The 25,584-nt window shown below is 45.8% G+C and overlaps 1 protein-coding gene across 8 annotated transcripts in view; it reads right to left on the bottom strand.

Annotated features, from left to right (window-relative positions):
- The window catches only part of PC (pyruvate carboxylase), a 106,719-nt gene extending 81,795 nt beyond the window's left edge, over positions 1-24,924 (bottom strand). For 3 of the 8 annotated variants that reach the window (XM_067748147.1, XM_067748143.1, XM_067748142.1), the window contains exons 1-2: positions 24,795-24,924; positions 19,986-20,024 (exon numbers count right to left, since the gene is read on the bottom strand). The gene's annotated coding sequence lies outside the window, so the exon portion shown is untranslated. Of the gene's footprint in view, positions 1-17,941; positions 18,181-19,985; positions 20,025-20,562; positions 20,583-24,262; positions 24,403-24,794 lie in introns of those variants that run through there. The other 5 variants (XM_067748146.1, XM_067748144.1, XM_067748149.1 and 2 more) reach the window with 3 other exon arrangements.
- Between the last annotated feature and the right edge of the window lie 660 nt (positions 24,925-25,584).

Raw genomic sequence — 25,584 nt, 5'->3', positions numbered from 1 at the left:
TCCATAACATCACTGTGATACTGATGGTCTTATTCTCAAGTGTGAAACCCAAAGACCCATGAGAATGGAAGCCACATCCCTAGGGATGCAAGGACTCCATTCCAAAAGCACTACTTTAAAAAAGAAATTTTTTAGCTGGGGGAGATAACCGTCCAACCCTCCTGCTGAAAACAACTAAAAATGCTAGATAAAATATGTGTGTGTCTATATATGTATATATATTTAAATTTTTTTCTTGAAGAATAGACAAGTTAGCAAGAAAATAAGGAACATTTGGGTCCAAATCTAAGCAGAGGCAGAAACCCAGAGAGGCAAGTAAACATTGAAGTTTTTGCACTGAGGGCATTTGCAGAACCAAGGCAAACCTGAGCTTCAGTTTTCCAAGTTTCAAAGGGCACACAGGCAGAGCCCAGAGCCCACCCAAGGTGGGAGGTCTAAGGAGACCTTACCTCCAGTGAAGTTGTGACTTCCAACGATACTCCCTCAGAATACGAGTAAAGCAGAAACAAACCTGATCTACCTCTCCTCACCCCCAAGAGCTACCTGCACAAAACATCAAATGTCTCTATCTTCGGCACTGAGCAGTTGGAGAAACAAACAAACTCACCCCAAGAAGTTGTAATCACAAGACAACACTCACAGGTTTGTGGTTCAAATTCCCACCACATGGGTGGTCAGAAAATACTCAATGCTCTATATTGCTGGTGGGAAAAAGGGTAAATTAGTACAACCACACTGGAATAGAGTTTTGCATAACCAGGAAGAGTTAGATGTGGCAGGAATTCCACTCCTACTTCATATCCTGGAAAAACTTGCTCCCGTACACCAGGGGCCATGTATAAGAATGTGCCCAGCAGGGTTATTCCTAAGAGCAAACACATACAGGCTTCCAGGCAGCAGAAAGGATAAATACACTGTAACACATTCATACAGTATAAAGCTACACAGCACAGAAAATGAAAGGAGTCACATGCATGCCCGTGGATAAATCCCAATGTAATGCGAAGCCAGTCACAGAAGTCACAGTACAACTCCATGTCTATGATGTTCCAAAAGAGGCAGAACTAAACAGTAAGTTATTTAGAGATTGTTCATAAGTGGTAAACTATTGAGAAAATCAAGAGAATTATTACTACAAAAGTCAGAATAGGGACTTCCCTGGTGGCACAGTGGTTAAGAATCCACCTGCCAATGCAAGGGACACGGGTTCGAGCCCTGGTCCGGGAAGATCCCACACGTAATGGAGCAACTAAGCCTGTGTGCCACAACTACTGATCCTGCGCTCTAGAGCCCGTGAGCCACAACTAATGAACCCACATGCCACAACTACCGAAGCCCGTGCGCCTAGAGCCCATGCTGTGCAACAAGTGAAACCACTGAAACGAGAAGCCCGCACACCACAATGAAGAGTAGCCCCCACTCACCGCAACTAGAGAAAGCCCTCGCACAGCAACAAAGACCCAACACAGCCATAAATAAATAAATAATAAAATAAAATTTAAAAAAAAAACCAAAAAACCCCGAAGTTAGCAGAAGAAATCATAAAGATAAGATCAGAAATAAATGAAAAAGAAGGAAACAATAGCAAAGATCAATAAAACTAAAAGCTGGTTCTTTGAGAAGATAAACAAAATTGATAAAGCATTAGCCAGACTCATCAAGAAAAAAAGGGAGAAGACTCAAATCAGCAGAATTAGAAATGAAAAAGGAGAAGTAACAACTGACCCTGCAGAAATACAAAGGATCATGAGAGATTACTACAAGCAACTCTATGCCAATAAAGTGGACAACCTGGAAGAAATGGACAAATTCTTAGAAAAGCACAACCTTCCAAGACTGAACCAGGAAGAAATAGAAAATACGAACAGACTGATCACAAGCACTGAAATTGAGACTGTGATTAAAAATCTTCCAACAAACAGAAGTCCAGGACCAGATGGCTTCACAGGCGAATTCTATCAAATATTTAGAGAAGAGCTAACACCTATCCTTCTCAAACTCTTCCAAAATACAGCAGAGGGAGGAACACTCCCAAACTCATGCTATGAGGCCACCAACACCTTGATACCAAAACCAGACAAGGATGTCACCAAGAAAGAAAACTACAGGCCAATATCACTGATGAACATAGATGCAAAAGTCCTCAACAAAATACTAGCAAACAGAATCCAACAGAACATTAAAAGGCTCATACACCATGATCAAGTGGGGTTTATTCCAGGAATGCAAGGATTCTTCAATATACGCAAATCTATCAATGTGATACACCATATTAACAAACTGAAGGAGAAAAACCATATGATCATCTCAATAGATGCAGAGAAAGCTTCTGACAAAATTCAACACCCAAAATAAAATAAAACACCCAAAAATAAACACCCTGCAGAAAGTAGGCATAGAGGGAACTTTCCTCAACATAATAAAGGCCATATATGACAAACCCACAGCCAACATCATCCTCAATGGTGAAAAACTGAAAGCATTTACACTAAGATCAGGAACAAGACAAGGCTGCCCACTCTCACCACTCTTATTCAATATAGTTTTGGAAGTTTTAGCCGCAGCAATCAGAGAAGAAAAGGAAATAAAAGGAATCCAAATCAGAAAAGAAGAAGTAAAGCTGTCACCGTTTGCAGATGACATGATACTATAAATAGAGAATCCTAAAAATGCCACCAGAAAACTACTAGAGCTAATCAATGAATTTGGTAAAGTTGCAGGATACAAAATTAATGCACAGAAATCTCTTGCATTCCTATACACTAATGATGAAAAATCTGAAAGTGAAATCAAGAAAACACTCCCATTTACCACTGCAACAAAAAGAATAAAATATCTAGGAATAAACCTACCTAAGGAGACAAAAGACCTGTATGCAGAAAATTATAAGACACTGATGAAAGAAATTAAAGATGATACAAATAGATGGAGAGATACACCATGTTCTTGGATTGGAAGAATCAACATTGTGAAAATGACTCTTCTACCCAAAGCAATCTACAGATTCAATGCAATCCCTATCAAACTACCACTGGCATTTTTCACAGAACTAGAACAAAAAATGTCACAATTTGTATGGAAACACAAAAGACCCCAAATGGCCAAAGCAATCTTGAGAATGAAAAACGGAGCTGGAGGAATCAGGCTCCCTGACTTCAAACTATACTACAAAGCTACAGTAATCAAGACAGTATGGTACTGGCACAAAAACAGAAAGATAGATCAATGGAACAGGATAGAAAGCCCAGAGATAAACCCACGCACATATGGTCACCTTGTCTTTGATAAAGGAGGCAGGAATGTACAGTGGAGAAAGGACAGCCTCTTCAATAAGTGGTGCTGGGAAAACGGACAGGTACATGTAAAACTATGAGATTAGATCACTCCCTAACACCATACACAAAAATAAGCTCAAAATGGATTAAAGACCTAAATGTAAGGCCAGAAACTATAAAACTGTTAGAGGAAAACATAGGCAGAACACTCTATGACATAAATCACAGCAAGATCCTTTTTGACCCACCTCCTAGAGAAATGGAAATAAAAATAAACAAATGGGACCTAATGAAACTTCAAAGCTTTTGCACAGCAAAGGAAACCATAAACAAGACCAAAGGACAACTGTCAGAATGGGAGAAAATATTTGCAAATGAAGCAGCTGAGAAAGGATTAATTTCCAAAATTTACAAGCAGCTCAATAACAAAAAAACAAACAACCCAATCCAAAAATGGGCAGAAGACCTAAATAGACATTTCTGCAAAGAAGAGATACAGACTGTCAACAAACACATGAAAGAATGGTCAACATCATTAAGCATTATAGAAATGCAAAACAAAACTACAATGAGATATCATCTCACACCAGTCAGAATGGCCATCATCAAAAAATCTAGAAACAATAAATGCTGGAGAGGGTGTGGAGAAAAGGGAACACTTTTGCACTGCTGGTGGGAATGTGAATTGGTTCAGCCACTATGGAGAACAGTATGGAGGTTCCTTAAAAAACTACAAATAGAACTACTATATGACCCATCAATCCCACTACTGGGCATATACCCTGAGAAAACCCAAATTCAAAAAGAGTCATGTACCAAAATGTTCATTGCAGCTCTATTTACAATAGCCCGGAGATGGAAACATCCTAAGTGCCCATCATCGGATGAATGGATAAAGAAGATGTGGCACATATATACAATGGAATATTACTCAGCCATAAAAAGAAACGAAATTGAGCTATTTGTAATGAGGTGGATAGACCTAGAGTCTGTCATACAGAGTGAAGTAAGTCAGAAAGAGAAAGACAAATACCGTATGCTAACACATATATATGGAATTTAACAAAAAAAAAATGTCATGAAGAACCTAGGGGTAAGACAGGAATAAAGACACAGAGCTACTGGAGAACGGACTTGAGGATATGGGGAGGGGGAAGGGGGAGTTGTGACAAAGCCAGAGAGAGGCATGGACATATATACACTACCAAACGTAAGGTAGATAGCTAGTGGGAAGCAGCCGCATAGCACAGGGATATCAGCTCATCAGCTCGGTGCTTTGTGACCGCCTGGAGAGGTGGGATAGGGAGGGTGGGAGGGTGGGAGACGCAAGAGGGAAGAGATATGGGAACATATGTATATGTATAACTGATTCACTTTGTTATAAAGCAGAAACTAACACACCATTGTAAAGCAATGATACCCCAATAAAGATGTTAAAAAAAAAAAAAAGACAGTATGGTACTGGTACAAAAACAGAAATATAGATCAATGAAACAGGATAGATAGCCCAGAGATAAACCCACGCACATATGGTCACCTTATCTTTGATAAAGGAGGCAAGAGTATACAATGGAGAAAAGACAGCCTCTTCAATAAGTGGTGCTGGGAAAACGGGACAGCTACATGTAAAAGAATGAAATTAGAACACTTCCTAACACCATACACAAAAATAAACTCAAAATGGATTAAAAACCTAAATGTAAGGCCAGACACTATAAAACTGTTAGAGGAAAACATAGGCAGAACACTCTATGACATAAATCACAGCAAGATCCTTTTTGACCCACCTCCTAAAGAAATGCAAATAAAAACAAAAACAAACAAATGGGACCTAAGAAACTTAAAAGCTTTTGCACAGCAAAGGAAACCGTAAAAAAAAAAAAGAGAGCCCACAGAATGGGAGAAAATGTTTGCAAACGAAGCAACTGACAAAGGATTAATCTCCAAAATATATAAGCAGCTCATGCAGCTAAATATCAAAAAGACAAACAACCCAATCCAAAAATGGGCAGAAGACCTAAATAGACATTTCTCCAAAGAAGATAAACAGATTGCCAACAAACACATGAAAAGATGCTCAACATCACTAATCATTAGAGAAATGCAAATCAAAATGACAATGAGGTATCACCTCACACGAGTCAGAATGGCCATCATCAAAAAATCTAGAAACAGTAAATGCTGTAGAGGGTGTGGAGAAAAGGGAACCCTCTTGCACTGTTGGTGGGAATATAAATTGATACAGCCACTATGGAGAACAGTATGGAGGTTCCTTAAAAAACTACAAATAGAACTACCATATGACCCAGCAATCCCACTACTGGGCATCTACCCTGAGAAAAACATAATTCAAAAAGATACATGTACCACAATGTTCATTGCAGCTCTATTTACAATAGCCAGGACATGGAAGCAACCTAAGTGTCCACTGACAGATGAATGGATAAAGAAGATGTGGCACATATATACAATGGAATATTACTCAGCCATAAAAAGAAACGAAATTGAGCTATTTGTAGTGAGGTGGATGGACCTGAAGTCTGTCATACAGAGTGAAGTAAGTCAGAAAGAGAATAACAAATACCGTATGCTAACACATATATATGGAATCTAAAAAAAAAATGGTTCTGAAGAACCTAGGGGCAGGACAGGAATAAACACACAGATGTAGAGAATGGACTTGAGGACACGGGGAGGGGGAAGGGTAAGCTGGGACGAAGTGAGAGAGTGGCATTGACATATATACACTACCAAATGTAAAACAGATAGCTAGTGGGAAGCAGCTGCATAGCACAGGGAGATCAGCTCGGTGCTTTGCGACCACCTAGAGGGGTGGGATAAGGAGGGTGGGAGGGAGACGCAAAAGGGAAGGGATATGGGGGATATACGTATGCATATAATGATTCACTTTGTTATACAGTAGAAACTAACACAACACTGTAAAGCAATTATACTCCAATAAAGATGTTAAAAAAAAAAAGTCTGACAGTTCTATGTACCTTATATAAGTGGAATCATACAGTGTTTGTCCTTTTTTGTCTGGCTTATTTCACTTAGCATAACGTCCTCAAGAAGCTTTTACCTTTGAAGGCAAAGGGCAAGACAGAGAAAAGCTGGCAGCTGAATGACACTGTTGAACTCCTGCATCAACCCTTCACCAAAGCCCACTTCACGTCTGAGCTTTTTGGTTACTTGGTCACTATATTCCATTTATTATTTAAGCATATTTGTGTCTATATTTTCTATTATTTGCAAGTGAAAACACAGTAACTGATACCCTCCCTTTTTTTCCTCAAATAGAATTAACAGTTTGGTATATATTCTTTCAGACTCTCCAATATACAAATAAAGATGTGCATTTTGTTTAAAAAAAAGAAAAAGAGTGAGGCAGACATCCGTATTGATATGGAATGTATCTCTAAGATACATTCATAAATGAAAAGGGCACAGAGCAGAGAGGGTGTAGGAGAAAAAAAGAACAGAAATATACTTCTATTTTAAATGGCCACATCGTCTCTAAAAGGATAGACAAGACACTTTAACCAGAGGTGGCCTCTAGGGAGAGACACTGGGTTATAAGGGAGAGAAAACAAAAGGAGATTTTTTTTTTTTTTTTTTTTTTGCGATACGCGGGCCTCTCACTGTTGTGGCCTCTCCCGTTGCGGGGCACAGGCTCCGGACACGCAGGCTCAGTAGCCATGGCTCACGGGCCCAGCCGCTCCGCATCATGTGGGATCTTCCCGGACCGGGGCACGAACCCGTGTCCCCTGCATTGGCAGGTGGACTCTCAACCACTGCGCCACCAGGGAAGCCCCAAAAGGAGATTTTTATACATTTAAACATCTGTACCAGGTGCAAGTATTACTGAGCTAAAATATAAAACTCTTTTTTTTTTTTTTTAAGTCAAGCCCTAATCTTTTGGGTTACCACTTGGTAACCTGTTAAACTCTATTAGGTTCAAGTGTAGTGCTGCTGAGGCCATTACATGGATCACACCTGGGCTTCCTTTGCCTTATCAGTAACTGCTTCACCAGACCTCAGATTTCAGGGTGGAAGGTCCTCCATCATTGCAAAAAATTTCACAGCCAGGGTACAACTCCAGCCCATGCAAGCCCAGAATCCCACAGAGACCCTGCAATGTTGTGATATAATAAGAAATATATATTTGGTCTTTGCCCTAGGTTCCTGGCACAAGAGTTTCTAAAACGCTTGGAATTTCCTGAGTGATAGGGGTGAGAGGAGCACCTTCTGTTATTCATAAAAGTCCCTTTCAACCACGCCTGAGTTTGTGCTGATACAATGACTCTTGGTGAGCTCCTAGATATAGCGTCAGGATAGGGGCTGGCTAACCGCAGGAAGCAACCACGTGATTAGCGGATTGGCACTTTCAGCCCTAACCCCTGACTTCCGACTTCGAGGAAGTGGGGAGGAGCTGGAGATTGAGTTAATCACCAATGGCCAATCATGCCTACACAATGGAACCTCCATAAATACCCTAAACCACAGGGTTCAGGGAACTTCCTGGTTGGTGAATGCCAGTAGGGTGAGGCACCCTAACTCCATGGGGGCAGAAGATCCTGTGCCTGGATCCTTCCAGACCTCACCTAAAGTACCCCTTTATCTGGCTGTTTATTTGTATCCTTTAAAATAAATCAGTAAATGTAAGTAAAGTGTTTCCCTGAGTTCTGCGAGCCATTACAGCAAATTATCAAACCTAGGTGGGAATGCCCTATTTCTAGTCGGTTGGTCAGAAGTACAGGTGGTAACTGGGGACTGGGGACTGAAATAGGGACAGTCTTGTGGGACTGAGCGCTTAACCTCTGGTATCTGCGCTAACTCCAAGTGGTTAGTGTCAGAACTGAATTAAATTGTAGATCACCCAGTTGGTGCCAGAGTCAGAGAATTTGTTGGTGCTGGGAAAAACAGCACACATTTGGTGTCAGAGATGTTCAACGTAAAAAACACCATCAGAGACCCCTGGTTGGGATCCCATCGATAACTGACCACTTGGGCTTATTCTGCCGGGCTGGCTGATCTGGGACAAAAATCTCAAAGAGGCAGTGAGTGAAACGTCCTTCTGGGGCCATAAGTCTGCTAGGAATGGCTACATTCTGGGGCCCTCTGCCCCAGAAATGTCCTTCATCTGCCCCCTAGAGAGAAAGCCTCTTTAAGCTGTGTGTTCTCCCCAGCTGCAGAAGTGAGTCATGAGGGGGAAGAAAACTGACTCAGAGTTGTAAAAACAACAAAGGGAGAGGCCAGCTGCAAGACTAGACTCAGACCTTTCCTACAATAGAAGGTAAAGCTGACCACCCCCTAACTTGTGACTTCAGTCTCCACGCACTTCCCCTCTCGTCAGCAGGTGCCCCCCGTCTATTCTAACTTTTCTCCAGGTTAAGTTCTCAGGACTAACTGCTCCGGTCTCAAGCAAACTCAATTTTCTCAGGAAATTCTGAGCGGGGTTTAATAGCCCATCTCCAAAGATGGCACCCCACTTCAACTCCTTATTTCTACGCCTCTCCACTCTCCCCGACCTCAGTCCTTCAGCCACATGAATGCGTTGCTTTTCTTGCTCTGCATTTCGGGACAGAGGTAGAGTTACAAACTAGAGTTCTCCAAGTCCTCTCTCCACTTCGCTCCATGACAACCTTTCTTCTGTGTTCACTTCCTCCTTCCCATCACCACCCCTTCCCTAGTCCACACACGTGGTAACAGCTGGTCTGAATTGCAACAATTGCCTCTCAGAGCTGGTCCCCCACCCTGACCTCCTGCCTCTCCCCATGCCAGGTCAGCTGGCTCACTGCTTCCAGAAGAGTTTCTCAAAACCCCATTCACCTTTCGGGGGGTCGCCAGCTCAAGCATCTCAGAGGCTTCTTGTCTCAAATTCCAACAGGCAGCTGGGCATTCACAGAATGAATCTCCCAGCCCTGATGCTCACTAATCCCCAAGAGCATCCTTTTTTTTTTTAAACAGGGTTTCCTAAGTTCCAGGGTCCTGTGTGTTCAGCAGAAGACAAAGCAAACACAAATCTCCACCTTCATGGACCATCCATCGCCTTCCTCCTGACAGTGAGGCTAGGGGCATCACCCCTTTCCCATGCCTGGCTCTTCTCATCGCCATGACTTTCCTCCATGTGCCACTGCCTGGGTACCGTCCCCTCCTCTCCACCAACCCCAATGTGACTCCCTCATTCAAGGGCCAGCTCTCCCAAGAAGTCCTTTCTGAGCAGCTCCCCTCCCACCCAGTCCCCTCAGCTTGCAGGCCCTTGGCCTCATGTATTCTACTCTCCATAATGAGTTCTCCTGGAACTATTCTCCACTGGCCCCATCAACACAGCCACCACTAGGATGTGCCCACTAAGTGCCGCTTTACGTTATTTCATTTAATCCCCCCAATATCCCCATGAGGAAGGTCTTATTGCCCCTATGTTATAGACGAGGAAACCAAAGCTCAAAGAGCCTAAGGAACTTGCCTGATAATTTTCTACATTCGTTTTTGCATTTAGCATCTTACCTGCCACAGAAACAGCACTCAGTAAACAGCAGTTATGACTGTTCCTTATTAGCTAGTTACTACTTGAGCGAGCATGTATTTTGCCCCAGGACATGCATCCCTTCTCTCCTCAACCACAGGATAAGCGACTGAAGGCAGGGGCCATGTCGTCAGATCCATCTGTGCCTGCCACAGATGCACAGCAAATGCTTGAGCAAAGAACACTTTCTTAGAACAATGCACAGTAATAACTTTTGCCCTTTTTAAACCATTCAGTGAAGGGTGAAAACTCAGGATTAGATCACGGGGAATTTATTTTGCCAAATATTGAAACTGCCATTTAAGAATATCAGAAGTAAAAAGGGATGGAAAGATGATTCGGGTCAGCAAAAACACAAACAGCTGTTTTGCAACCGGCTGGAACTGAATAGTCAAAATCCAGAAAGGTTGAGGAAAGGCAAAAGGTCTTAGGCAACATGGCAGGGAGGAGAGCCCTGCCCTGAGTGAAGACTCCCAACCGGCCACAAGTCCAGGTGACAACAAATGGCTTTTGGGACAAAAGCAGCAAACACGGATGAAGAGATTAATTTAAGTAGGAAAGTCGGAGAGTTTCGGGTTGGTCTTCTCAGACCTGCGCACAGTGACACTGAGGCATCATGTTCTAATATTCTGGACAGCAGGAAGAACCCAAGGCCAGGAACTGGAACTGCTGCTTCCAAAGCTTGGCTCTGCCTCTTACTGGTGGAGCTGGGTAAGTCACTGAACCCCCCCGAACCTCTGATCCATCATCCATGACGATGAAACCACAACCTTAACCTGTCCCAATGAGAACTGTCCAATAAAGAATAAAACTCTAAAGTGTGATACACATATAAGGAATATTATCAACAACAAAAGCAACAGAACATCAGCAGTTGGTTCCATAGTGTCCTGGGGTGAGACAGTTGAAACCTTGATGGCTGATGGGTAGGGGAGAGGCTGCCATTAGTAGATTATAGTAGTTGTTCTATTTTTCTTGAGGTAAAGGTTGAATTCACCTTTGGGGACAAAAATTTTTTTTCTGTGTTGTAATTCCAACCTGCTATCCCCGAGCATTCAGTAAAATTTTGTGAAATATCTGGTAATATTTTATTTATTTTTTAAATTTTATTTATTTATTTTTATTTTTAGCTGTGTTGGGTCTTTGTTGCTGTGGGCGGGCTTTCTCTAGTTGTGGCGAGCGGGGGCTACTCTTCGTTGTGGTGCGCGGGCTTCTCACTGCGGTGGCTTCTCTTGTTGCGGAGCACGGGCTCTAGGTGCGCAGGCTTCAGTAGTTGTGGCTTGCGGGCTCTAGAGTGCAGGCTCAGTAGTTGTGATGCACGGGCTTAGTTGCTCTGCGGGACGTGGGATCTTCCCGGACCAGGGCTCGAACCTGTGTCCCCTGCACTGGCAGGCAGATTCTTAACCACTGCACCACCCGGAAGCCTGGTAATATTTTTAAAAGATGTACTTTGAGGGCTTCCCCGGTGGCGCAGTGGTTGAGAGTCCGCCTGCCGTTGCAGGGGACACAGGTTCGTGCCCCGGTCCGGGAAAATCCCACGTGCCGCGGAGCGGCTGGGCCCGTGAGCCATGGCCGCTGAGCCTGCGCGTCTGGAGCCTGTGCTCCACAACGGGAGAGGCCACAACAGTGAGAGGCCCGCGTATCGCCAAAAAAATAAAATAAAATATAATAAAAGATGTACTTTGAGAAGTTATGAGTTAAGTCTGTTTGCATGTTGAAGGCAAAATAGTATGAGGAAGGAGGCAACAGCCCTGAGACAGGGAGAACTAGTGACATGCAGAAGAGAAAATAGACAGCTGGCCAAGGAAATCAGTAACCCAGGTAGATTTTATTCATTTAACAAAGATTTTTTGAGCCCCAACTATGTCCCAGGCTTGGTGGAACACATAATAAGTATTCCTTAGGTATTTCTAAAAATACCTGCAGAGGGGAACTTGGTAAAAGAATTCCTACAGGTCAAGTGTGAAAGGAGCTTGAGTAATTGTTATTTAGGGACTACATTGACATGTTATCCCTGAAGATGGAAGAGATCAGAGCCATCTAAGACTCAAAGATCAAATACAGTTAAAGGTTTTGCCTCATATGGCATCTATGTTCATCTCACTGCCTTCTGGCATCCATGGTTTCCAAGGAGAAGTCAGCTCTTAACCTTATCAAAGGTCCTTGTGATGAGTCGCTTATGTCTTGCTGCTTTCAAGATTCTTTGATTATGATGTGTCTAGGTGTGGATCTCTTTGATTTTATCCTACTTGGAGTTCACTGAACTTCCTGGGTACATAAATTACTGTTTTTCATCAAATTTGGGAATTTTAGGGCTATTTCATCAAACATTCGTTCTGCTCCTTTCTATCCTCTTTCTAGGACTCCCATCATGCGTATGCTGTCGGTGTCTGAGGCCCTGCTCATTTTCCTTCATTCTTTTTTCCTTCTGTTTCTCAGTGTTTAACCTCAAATGACCTATCTTCAAGTTTGCTGATTCTGGGAATTCCCTGGTGGTCTAGTGGTTAGGACTCTGCACTTTCACTGCCGAGGGTGCGGGTTCAATCCCTGGTCAGGGAACTAAGATCCCACATTCTGCGTGGCGCGGCCAAAACAAAAAAAGTTTGCTGATTCTTCTGCCTGCCCAACTCTGCTGTTGAGCTCCTAGTGATTTTTTCACTTTAGTTATTGTAATTTTCAACTCCAGAATTTTTTTTTTTTTTTTTGGTAATTTGTATCTCTTATTGATCATCTCTTTTTGGTGAGGCATTGTTCTCATACTTTCCCTTAGTTCTTTAAACATTTTTTTTTTTTGGCCATGCAGCGAGGCATGGGAGATCATCTTAATTCCCTAACCAGGGATCAAAACCATGCCCCCTGCAGTGGAAGCTCCGAGTCTTAACCACTGGACTGACAGGGAAGTCCTAAACATATTTTTTGTTTGTTTTGGTTTTTTTTTTTGTTTTTTTTGTTTTGCGGTACGCGGGCCTCTCACTGTTGTGGCCTCTCCCGTTGCGGAGCACAGGCTCCGGACGCGCAGGCTCAGCGGCCATGGCTCACGGGCCCAGCCGCTCCGCAGCACGTGGGATCTTCCTGGACCGGGGCACGAACCCGTGTCCCCTGCAACGGCAGGCGGACTCTCAACCACTGCGCAACCGGGGAAGCCCTAAACATATTTTTAAACAGATGATTTAAAGTCTTTGTCTATAAAGTCTAAGGCCTGAGTTTCCTCAGGGACAGTTTCTACTGATTGTGTCTTTCCCTGTGTATATGCCATTCTTTACATGCCTCATAATCTTTTGTTGAAAACAAGATTCAGCCATTTTTCTTGAATAAATGTTCCCTGGATTGCTGTAAGCCTTTGGTTAATTTCCAGAGTTCTGAAAAAGTTGACTCTGACAATTTTTGCCAGTTTTCTCATTTCTTTTACAGAGGAATACCTTTTAAGAACTCCTTATTTCACCATTCCCGAGGAATCTATATCTCATATGGCAGTTAGAAAGAGGTTTTCATCCCTCTAGGCAATTTTTTGAAGAATATGGGTAAAAGAACTCTGATACTTAAACACTCTGTACTTGATCTTAAGCCCCAAATAGTGTTTTAAATGCCACACTTCTCTAAATTTTTTTAAAAATCTGATTATTTACAAGACATAGCAACGTTTATTAAACACATAATTTTATAATTCCAGCATCTAGAAAAAAAATTGGAATAACATTCCAAAATAACCAAAATGAGGTATTATTCATTTTGTTTTACCTTTTCTCGAGTAAAAGTATCCTGGCTCTTGCTCTGTGGTAATAGGTTTACAGCAACAGTTTGATCAGGGTACACGGGCTATGTTTAAAGCTGCATTGTATGACACTGAATGGACTGCATATGTAGCAATCCTTTTCTGATGTACAGTTGGTGGTTTCCCTTTTTTTTTTTTTTGCTATAAAAATGCTGATCCAAACAGCCTAGTATGCTTGTGTGCTTGTCCCATTATACCTTAGGTTACATTTCTAGAACTGAAATTGCCATGTCAAATGCCTTGTCAAATGCCTTTTTTTTTTTTAAGTTTTAGTTTTAATTTTCTCTGTATCCTCTGCCATTTAATGCCCTGCCCTGATATGGAGCACATTTTCCTATCTCTTTGGATGCAGATGCTAATACTCAGTGATGTCACTGCCATCATTTAATAGATTCTCACGCTGTGTATCACGCAATGCTCCTTCACCACCTGAAGGGGGAACTCAGAGTCAAAGGTAAGGAAAGACTGTATTTAAAACTTCTGAAAAGCAGGAATCTAAGACAGTCCCCTATTCAAATTTCCTTTTCATGGAACTCCACAGACCTTTGCTTTTACCCATATGGAGCCACATAAGCATTAGACAACAGGGGAGAGGTCAGCCTGCATTAATAATTTTCAGCCAGGTCCCACTCACCAGTCACAAGCTTCCTAAGGCCACACCCAGTGACCAAGACAGGAACGCAAGTCCAGATCTGTTTATCATCTAAAATCCAAATCTCTGGGACTTCCCTGGTGGCACAGTGGTTAAGAATCCGCCTGCCAATGCAGGGGACACGGGTTCGAGCCCTGGTCCGGGAAGATCGCACATGCCGCGGAGCAACTACGCCTGTGCGCCACAACTACCGAGCCTGTGCTCTACAGCCCGCGAGCGACAACTACTGAGCCCATGTGCCACAACTACTGAAGCCTGTGCGCCTACAGCCCGTGCTCCGCAACAAGAGAAGCCACCGCAAGGAGAAGCCTGCGCACTGCAACGAAGAGTAGCCCCCGCTCGCTGCAACTAGAGAAAGCCCACGCACAGCAATGAAGACCCAACGCAGCCAAAAATAAATAAATAAATAATAAATTTAGGGCTTCCCTGGTGGCGCAGTGGTTGATAATCTGCCTGCCAATGCAGGGGACACGGGTTCGAGCCCTGGTCTGGGAAGATCCCACGTGCCACGGAGCAACTAGGCCCGTGAGCCACAACTACGGAGCCTGTGCGTCTGGCGCCTGTGCTCCGCAACAAGAAAGGCCGCGACAGTAAGAGGCCTGCACACCACGATGAAGAGTGGCCCCCGCTCGCCGCAACTAGAGAAAGCCCTCGCACAGTAACGAAGACCCAACGCAGCCAAAAATAAATAAATAAATAAATTTTTAAAAATAAAGTTTTAAAAAATCACTTTAAAAAAATAAAATAAATAAAATAATATCCAAATCTCTAACAAGAGTTTGATCACAATGTCCCTCCAAAGAGACTTGTAGCTCTCCACTGGGAGGTTAGGGAGAGGCCAGGGTTCTCACCATTTCCAGGGGGATGAACTAAAGAATACGAAAAGGCAGGCATGGGTTTCGGGTGCCAGAATTTCTTAGTAACCAAGCCTGACCAGAAACCAAGAACCCTTAAGTACCAGACTCCCTTTCTCTGCATTTGATAAGATGTAAGGTATAGGGAGGAAACGCCAGACACAGAAGACTGGGACTCAAATTCCCACACTGCTGTGTCACTGGCATGATTTTTTTTAAATTAATTAATTAATTAATTTTTGGCTGCATTGGGTCTTCATTGCTGCACGCAGGCTTTTCTCTAGTTGTGGAGAGCAGGGGCTACTCTTTGTTGCAGTGCACAGGCTTCTCATTGCAGTGACTTCTCTTAGTTGTGGAGTATGGGCTCCAGGCATGCAGGCTTCAGTAGTTGTGTCATGAGGACTCAGTAGTTGTGGCGCACAGGCTTAGCCTCTGCAGCATGTGGAATCTTCCCAGATCAGGGTTTGAACCCATGTCCCCTGCACTGGCAAGTGGATTCTTAACCACTGTGCCACCTGGAAAGTCCCACTGGCAAGATTTTAAAACTAGTCCTTGATCAAAGGTTTGGAAGATATGCAGAATCTAAATTCCACCTATTTTGTATTTTAATTCCACCTATTTTGTGGCCATAGCGCACAGAAATGAAGGCTTAAGTAGATTAATTGAATCCAGTCACACAGCGTAGCAGCCTGGGTATAGAAGTGCAGAGTTCCATGAGAAGAGAAGGATTAGGCATGCCTCAATCTAGGGCACATGGGCTATGAAACCATCCCCAATTGGGGGCAAAATGGCAATGACTCGGGGCTCTGCCTAGCAGTTGGATTCAAAGACTAAGACCCAGTTTCACCCTGGGCAGCAATCTCTTGAATTATAAAAAAAAAAGTGTTATCCAGTTGAGAAAGAAACTCCAAATGTCACTTAGGAAAGTGATTTACTACAGTTTGAGATCATATCATTATTTCCTTATTAGGCAAGCTTCTTTAACTCCAGGAAGATGAAATTTAAGCATGTAAATATGCCTAAGAAAATAAAAACCATAATATTTATAATTTTGTGTTAAGAAATCTGTGTGTGTCTGTTACTTTATGTACTTCACTGTTCAAGGGAATTTGGTCTGTTCAGAGTAACGAGTCAGTCTCAAGATTCCAATTAAAATATGTAACTGAGTAATTGGTTTAAACTTAGGATTTTAACTCGGAATTTTACTAAGTTTAAAATCAGTATTGGGGCTTCCCTAGTGTCGCAGTGGTTAAGAATCTGCCTGCCAATGCAGGGGACACGGATTCGAGCCCTGGTCCGGGAGGATGCCACATGCCGCGGAGCAACAAAGCCCATGCGCCATAACTACTGAGCCCGCATGCCACAACTACTGAGGCCCCTGTGACTAGAGCCTGTGCTCTGCAACAAGAGAAGCCACTGCAATAAGGAGCCCGCACACTGCAACAAAGAGCAGCCACTGCTCACCACAACTAGAGAAAGCCTGCGCACAGCAACAAAGACTCAACACAGCCAAAAATAAATAAATAAAATAAAATAAATAAAACATTTTTTAAAAAAAGATGAAGTTTTAAAAAACTAATATAAAATAAAATAAAATCAGTATTGGCAGATGACAAATAAGCACATGAAAAGATGCTCAACATCATTAGCTACCAGGGAAATTCAAATTGAAACCACCATGAGATGCCACTACATACCTTTCAGAATGGCTAAAATGAAAAAGACTGACCGTCTCCATTGTTGGTAAGGGTGTGGAGGGACCAGAACCCTCATCTGCTGCTGGTGGGAATGTAAAATGATATATCCACTTTGGAAAATGGTCGGGCAGTTTAAGTTAAACATATACCTACCATATGATCCAGCCACTCTGCTCCTACACATTTGCCAAGATAAAAGGAGATATATGTCCATACAACGACTTGTACAGAGGTTCACAGCAGCTTTATTTAGAATCACCAAAAACTGGAAACTAAAATGACCAACAGGTGAAGAGATAAACAAATTGTGGAATATCCACTAATGGAATATTACTCAGCAATAAAAAGAACTATTCATACATGCAACATAGACAAACCTCAAAATAATTATGCTGAGTGAATGAAGCCAGACAAAAAAGGAGTACATACTATATGATTCCACTTAGGTAAATTCTAGAAAATGCAAATTAATCTATAGTAACAGAAAGCAGTTCAGTGGTTACTTGGAGATGGTAAAGGCAGAGAGGGGTGGGAGGCAGGGATTACCAAGGGGCACAAGGACACTTTTGGATAATCACTATCTTAATTGTGGTCATGGTTTCACAAGTGCATGCATATTTCAAAATATAAATTGTACACTTTAAATATGTGCAATTTATTATGTCAAAAACACCTCAGTAAAGCTGTGTGAAAAAATAAGATAAAACAGTATAGGAATGTTTAAGAAAATTTAAGAGTCAGTTTAATTTATTAGTTAAACAGGAATATTTAAGTATTAAAGATTTGGTAATCAGACAATTTCAAGTATTATTAAAGGAAGTTGAATGTAATTCATAAACTCAATTTAAAATTTTCAAATGAGTTAAGATTGCAAATGGATCAAGTATTAACCCAAAGACCCCTTAAAGTGATTATTAAAATTTTCTAGAATCATAAGTAGAACAGAAAGATTTGTAGGCTACACTTAAAAGCTAAATGTAAAAGACTGGCCCTTAAAGGAAGAATGAGATTTTTGAGTTTGTAACTTGAACAAACTGAAAATCAATTTGTACAATCAAAGTAACTTCTGAATAATCTTTGCATTACACAAAAACCCGGGGGCGGGGGGGATGATTAAAAAATCTCACTCAAGCATGCTACTCACCAGTCACCCAAAACTCACCAAGTCACTTGGTCTCACTGAAGTTCAGTTTCCTCATTCACGAGAGGAATGTTTTCCAGAATAATCCACTTATTATAAATGATTTAATATTAATCATTTTCTATTGATAAACAGCACATTAGTAAAAGCACTGGGAAAAGCATACAGCGATGGGCAAATAGAAAAGATCAGCAGCATGATATCACTCTATAGTAACTGCAGCCTTTCCCAGATCCTGGGCTGACCAGTGACAGACATGCGAAAGGTGACACACGTATCCTCAGAGACTAAGCATGACTCAGCACAGCCAGATCATGGAATTTTCCCGAGGCCTCAGCCAGAGAGGAGCTGCCACATGTGGAGTCTGGCCCACAGCTGGTGGAAATGTACCTAGAGCTGCCTTGGATATCCGATATCCCAGCACCACCGCCAAACGCCCCCTGCCCCACAGGCAAATCAGGGTAAGGAGGTGAGGAAGAGCAGCAATGAGGGGGTGTTGAGATGACCCAGGGTTATGCCTTCTGGAATAATACTTAAAAAAAAAAAGCCCACATCTACCTCCCTCCAGGATCACCAAGGCGACCAAAAGGAGGAGGACAGGGGAAGGCGAGAACCTTCAATGGCAGAGTCTTAGTTACAGTAACTAAGCAAAGCTCCATGGACTCAGGAGGGAAGTAGGGACTGAAAAGCCAAACAAGCTTTAACAAATTAGATGACCTGGCAGAAGAAGGCCCTTCCTGGCGACTAATTTTCCCTTCCTACTGATGGATTTGGGGAAGACATGCAAGAAAAGATGATACTCTGGAAAAAAAAAAAAAAAGGAGGGGTGTCAGAATCTTGGATTCTGCTAATTAGCCTTCTCTGGGCCCCAATTTCTCAGCTCCGTAAGCTGAGAAATTGGGACTGTCACCAAACTCTCTTCTCCTCACAGGGATGCCAGAAGGAGCAACAACATTCAACTCTATCAGCTAAGATGGGAGACCGACAGCAAGCAGAGAGAATAGTGGGAAGTTTGTGGAGGGTGGAGTCCGTCACAGGTCCGGAGGCATTTCCACTCATACCACCTGCCTTTACACTCCGTCCACTTTTCCAAGCAAAAACTCCATCTCAGAGTGGAAAACGGCCACTCCTGGCCCAAGACCTAGGACACGTGAGGACTGTGGAAAAATCTCAGGACGGAGAACAGCTTATGGGTTCTGAAGGATCATATGAAAAAAGTCCCCGGACAAAGGAATCTCCACACTGAGCACTGAACCTGAGCTCTGGGCAAAGCTGCCCCTGAGCCACTAAGTTCCCAGGGCACCTGACTGTGAACCAGGGGGTAGCGGCTGGCCTGCCTCTGGACGAAGGGAAGAGCATACCAGTGTCTGAAATGCAGGCGGGATGCTACACAGAGCCAGGACCGTGCCCGGTTAGGGCCCTCTCACAGACCACCAGGTGGACCCCGGACCCGAGGGCCTTGGAATTTAGGCTGCGGAGATGCACCGGGATCAATGCAATCGGTGGAGTTTCCTGTGTGAGGGGAAACCTTAAGAGCAGGAGGTTATACAGGGCCGTGCTGCCACACAGAGCACTATGTGGGGGGAAGGAGGGGCAAGTCCACCTTCACCCCCTCATCGTTGTCTGGACACATGTGTCAAGTGCTTTTACAGCCAGCTGACAGAGCCACCTCCTGTGCCCAGCTGCCTGCTCTCCACGTGGACTCAAGGGCCCTTCTCAGAGGCCGCCCAGCCCTACAGATGCTTCCTTCCTGTGGTCCTGAGGAGCCTCGCCACTCTCCCCCACCACCAGGCATCCCAAGCCACACCCTTCCAGAAGCAGGGCCTCCTGCTGAGGCTGGCCAGCAGCCAACTGGGGCCAGCAGGGAGCCAGACATCACTTTCCTGTGAAAACCAAGAAAACCAAGAGAGTCTGGAACAGACAAAGACTGCATATATTTTCCAAAACTCAGAGCTTGGCCTTTTTTATTTATTGAGCTTGATCACTGATGTGCGAGGACTGCTAACATCTACAGCTGCTGCTCCCACAGGCATCCCACTGACCTGGATCCAGGCACAGGACTTACCCTCAAGTGTGTTGTCAGCTCTCAGGAGGCAGGGGTTATCTAAATAAAAGAAAAAGAAAGTGTTACCCTCGTTTCTCTCCCAGCACTCCCCAGAGAAGCCAGGCATAGCAGGAATACAGACTTAAAACCCAGAGAAGAACTGCTGCTTTGCCTTCCCCCGATCTCAAGGGTATCTGGGGGGCCACCAGGACAGCACGGGGCTGAGAGCAACCCAGCTCTGTTGTCCAACTACCTGGGCTCTATTCTTGCTGCTTTGCCACCCGCTCCCAGAACCACTCAAAGCTTGTTTCCTCATCTGTGAAATGGGAGTAACACCACCACCCAGGGAGGAGGGCTCCCGAGGAGGTACACACTCAAAGCACTGGCACCGTGCCTGGTATAGAGGACGCGCTCAGACGGTTGGCCGACGTGCCTAATAAGAAGCACTTAAGTAAAACCTTTTTCTGGCACCCACTACACAAGAACAAGTTCTAGAAACTTTTCTTGTTTGATCTGAAGTGTCCGGTCTTCCTGCCCATTCCCATCCAACCTCAGGCCAATTTTCGAGCCACCTCCAATCCTTCAGGAGCTAACTCACCTCCGGATTCTCTGAGCCTGGTTCCTGTCTCACTCTGCAACTGGACGCAAATGAAGAAGCTGATGTGTTTCCTATTTCGCCAGCTATGTCCTCAGATCCCTTCCTGCAGAGACCACCACCCCACACACAAAGAGCACACCTGTGTTTGGACCCATGGGAGCCCAGTTGGTGATGCGTGACCACTTTCTAGAGTTTACAGACTGCTTGTTTTTGAAAGGGCACACCTGTCCGTTAGCTTTAGCCACTGGTCAGTAAAGAGCAAAATGGAGACACAGGCCAGCAAACCATCAAATGAACTAAGTCCATGTTCCAAGAAAACGAGTTGCCTTGGTAGATTATGTCAAGGCTGAAAATGAATGTTTGGGGCATTCAATTCAATAAAATACATCTTGAGCACAAACCCTGCATAGGGCACCATTGTTGGGGGCTAGCTAGTAGAGGTAAGAACAGGATAGTATGTGAGAGGGACCCGAGTGTGTACTCTGAGCCTGACAGCTTGGGGAGGACCCTAGCCGTGCCCTTTCCTAGCTGTGTGACTCTGAGGGAGTTATTTCACTCACAGTTCCTCATCTGTAAACAAGGAGCTAACTGTACTTTTGTTGTAGGGTTGTTGTGATAATCAAATAACACATAAAAGGGGCTTAGCAAGGTCCCTGCCACCACACAGTATGAGCTCAACAAAGGATGACTTTTATTATTAATAACAATCAATCATTATTTATCATCATTATTATTAAAAGAGAGAACCCACGTCCAGCTCAATAGATTCAGCAAGGCTTATTGCAGGAAAGCCTGAAGAGTAATTTCGACAGGACAAGAGAAGAGGAAAAGTCCTGCAGAGTCAAGATCGTCAGGAACAAGATCAGAAGAAGGACACAAAGAAGTGAGTTTCGGGGCAACAGCCAGTAGTCTCAGATGAGGCTGAGGCAGAAGAGGGTACCTGTGGGGTCAAAGAGAAGAAAAAGCCCAACAGGTGGGAGCCTATCTTTTCCTTCAGTAAGGAAGAGGAAACGGTTTCCTCTTCGTCACTGTCCCAGCTTCCACCGTCAGGCCCTACTCCTTTGACAGTTTGGCAAAGTATCCACAGCTGAGACAAGAGGCAGCTAAGACACAGAGGGAAGGGAAGAGATGGTCAGGCGGGCCCAGGTGAGGCTTCAGAGAGAGCAGGCAAATGCCCCACTTCTGTGAACGATGTGTCTGGAAGAGAAACTTGCCCCCAAACAGGCACACCTTCTGGATGGGGGGAGGAGGGCCCTGTTCAGAAGACAGTAAGATGCTACTGGGAGGGAGCCAGAGAGAAGGCCCACACTAGTCCTCACGGGGAATGTTTACCGGCCGGAGGTCTCCAGCTCACGCGGGAAAGTGCCAGGGAGAGATCTGGACAGTCTGGGGCCTGCCCAGGCCTTCCGCCCAGATCCTCTGACATACGACAATCATCCCTGCAGCCCCTGAATGTGCTGTGACTTGGAATGAGACCTGGATCTGCAGTCCTGCTGTGCCCCAGTGCCCCACGCCTCTGCAAACAGTGTCAGGACAGGGACCTAGCACAGCACCCAGGGCGCTGGAAGTGAGACAAAGGGAAAACAAGGCAGAGGATTTAGAAAAAAAAAAAAAAAAAGATAAGCCGCCTGTACTAGCACCTCAAAGGCAGGAGGGATCCACCGGGGTTACAACATCAAGGCAAACCCCTCTGAGGGATGATCTTGGAGGTGAGAACTGGCACGGAGAGAGTCAGTCAAGCTGGGACAGGCTTCAGTAGAGAAACATAAAGAGATAAGGAGCAGAGGGGACTTTGGGGTAAACTGCAGAAATTCTGAATGGCAGCCTAATTCAATTCAACCAATAGATACTGCGCAGCTATAGTGAACAAAGCCCTTTTCTGCAGGGCAGAGCAGCCACTAAGAAACTTCTCACAAGGACACGTGCTCATAGGTTGCTTACTAGAACACAAACAGAACAGACTGTAGCTCAGGCCCGCTGCTGCTGGGCCCTCAGAGCCCAACCAAGCACCCCGGCGCCTCTGGACCCAATCTCACTTCTGACTCACCCGCACCTTAGCAAGTGCCCTCACCTTATAACGCCTCCTGCAGAGGCCTCTGCGAGATGACCAACCAAACTTCTCACACTCAACTGGGAAGTGCTATCTCCACGTTCTCCTTCCACCTTCCTCAGCCTTCCTCTGCCAGGGTCCAGTTACTTAAAACTCACCTGTACTTCACCATAAAACCTTGGCTGCTCAAATCCAATCACTGCTTCTTCACTGCTGGCCGCCATGGAATCAAGAGGCTCACAACTCAGGCTTCCCTGGTGGCGCAATGGTTAAGAATCCGCCTGCTAATGTAGGGCACACAGGTTCGAGCCCTGGTCCGGGAAGATCCCACACGCCACGGAGCAGCTAAGTCTGTGTGGCACAACGATTGAGCCTGCGCTACAGAGCCCGTGAGCCACAACTACTGAGGCCTGTGCACCTAGAGCCTGTGCACCACAACAAGAGAAGCCACCGCCATGAGAAGCCCGCGCACCGCAACGAAGAGTCGCCCACGCTCACCGCAACTAGAGGAAGCCCACACGCAGCAACGAAGACCCAACGCAGCCAAAAATAAAATAAATAAATTTATAGAAAAAAAAAAAAAAGGAGGCTCCCAACTCGCCGCCTCCACCAAGCCTTCCCTAATCCATGCCCATCCAGCCCCAGCCAGTCCAGTTCTCCTGTCCCTGGCCTTGGTGTGAGTTTTGCCCTGATTTGCCAGCCTCTACGGAACTTCCTCTTCCACGTCCTCCTCTGGCCATACCTCGCCCACACCAGCTCTCTACAAACATCTGCGGCATGCCGACTTTCTGCTTACGCTCTGTTTCTTTTTCTCTCCCCCAACCAGTTTGTTGGCAGTTCTGGGGCACCTCGTCTCCCACGTCTTCGCGCAGCACCCAGTCTAGGGCTCTGAACATGACAGGTGTGCAAAGAATGTGATGAAGAGTTCAAGGGTTTAGATGAAGAGCAGGCAGGCAGAAAAGCTGTAGCTGCGAGGGCATCGAAATGCTGAGCACATCCACTCCAGTATGTGCATCACAGGCAGGGGAAGGGTGGGGGGGTGGGGAGGCCAAGGCTGCTGGTAGCAGTGGGTAAGGGAGCAACGGGAAGGCAAAGACTTCTTGGTAAAGACTGGGGAGGCCTTGGTTATGATCTGACAAATAGCGGCACCTCTCTGAGCCTCAGTTTTCTCAGCTACAGAACGGGGATCCCTGGCCTCCTCTTTATCACAAAATGAATTTTAATCAGATTTTTAAGAATTTCAAAGCTCCCAGGGACCTAGGGACCTGACCTAGCCCCGGCACTTGTGAAATGAGGAAAAGGATATCCAGAGGTGAAACAACTCACTCCAAGTACACAAAGCAAGATGTGCTGGGAGGAACGTGTATGGCAGGTCCTCAAAGCCAGGGCAAGCCAGGGCTTCAGACTGCGTGCCCAGGAGGGCATTTCCCGGAGGGCCAGCTGCTACTCACTGCACTTTGTAAACTGCTAAAAGCTGTAGAAATAACGGGCTGAGCTCAGCCCCACCTCCTCCTAATCACTGCTTCTGGGCGCCCGAAGCTTCCTCTTCTGAAACTAAGTGGAATTACAAGAATGCCCCCCAGGGTTACCAGGTGGATCCTATGGGAAGCAGAGTGCAGGCACTCGTAACACGGAAAACCCTCGCCTTACACGCCATGGCTTTCTTCAGAGCTGAGCAACTTCCAGTATGGTGGGGGACACTTGGGCTCCGGATTCTGACAGACTTGGGTTCGAGCCCTCAGGGACCTCGCGCGAGGCATTTGAGGGCTCCGTGCCCTCAGGTTCTCCATCTGCAAAATGGGCCCGAGAGCAGGAATAAGGCCGCCGGCGGCCCCCGGGGAGCCGAGTGGACGAGGCCGGGCTGCGCCAACGCGGGAAGGATGCTCGCTGGGCGGCGGGCCCGGAGAACTGGGGCGACGGGTCCCCAGGGCGGGGGTGGGGGGCGGGCTCGCGCAAACAGTCCCTCGCGGGAGGGGGAGGGGAGGGGAGGGGAGGGGCGGCGCGCGGCGCGGCGCGTCGCGCACCGCCCGCTGCCGTCTCCTCCAGCCGTCACTCGTGGAGCTGGCGCCGCCTTGGCGCGCGCGACCCTTACATAAGCGTCCCCCGCGGCAGCGCCGGCGCACGCCCACCCGCTCCGACCCGCTGCGGGAAGAGGAAAATGCACAGCGCCGCCGGCACTCACCTCCTCGGTGTTGCCGCAAGTTGCCGCCACCGCCTCTACCGCCGCTGCCTCCACTGACAGGGAACAGCTGCGGTCTCCGCGCAACCGAACTTGCTGCGGTCCCAGTCCCGCCTTGCGGACTTCCTATTGGCTCAGACAGCCCAACCCCTCCTGTTACTGGACAGCCTCCTCTGTCACTCACCGTTACCCTGCCCGGGACTCCTCCCTACGCCCGCCTGCCCGTCACGTTTAAGCCTTGGCGCCCCACATCAGCCCCGCCCCTCCCGTCCCCGGCAGGCCCCTGGATTGGTGACGAGGCTGGGGGAGCCCGCCCCTGGCTCACCACCACCTACTCCCTGGTCTCCAGAGCCCCACGTGGGCCGCAAGGCCCCAGACGCGGCCCGCAATAGGCGGAAGTGGCCAGGCTCTGACAGGCTGTGATTGGCTGTTGGCGGGGGTGGGGACGTGCGATTCATTCACCCGGGTAGCACGTGTCTCTCAAAACCCCAAGCACAACAGATAACCCTCCGGCTCAAGAATCCAGGCAGACTCAGGTGCACGCTAATGGGTGGAGAAGAGGTCGGAGGAAAAAGGGTTTGCAAAGGGCAGGAAGAAGGAAATGGCGCTTGTGCCAGACGGGTTTACGCGATTGTCTTTTAGCAGCTGTGGGGGTGATGGTGACGGGCAGGAGTCTCCGTGTGACACTGGACAAGCAACCTCACCTCTCTGAGCCTCAGTTTCCTAATCTGTAAATAGAGGCCACTCAGGACCTAGAGGGTTTAGAAGGCTTGGTTGAACGGAAAGCTTCAAA

Source organism: Pseudorca crassidens, chromosome 9 (genome assembly GCF_039906515.1).
Source record: "Pseudorca crassidens isolate mPseCra1 chromosome 9, mPseCra1.hap1, whole genome shotgun sequence".
Lineage (NCBI taxonomy): Eukaryota > Metazoa > Chordata > Mammalia > Artiodactyla > Delphinidae > Pseudorca > Pseudorca crassidens.
This window is presented reverse-complemented; position numbering and strand designations above follow the sequence as displayed.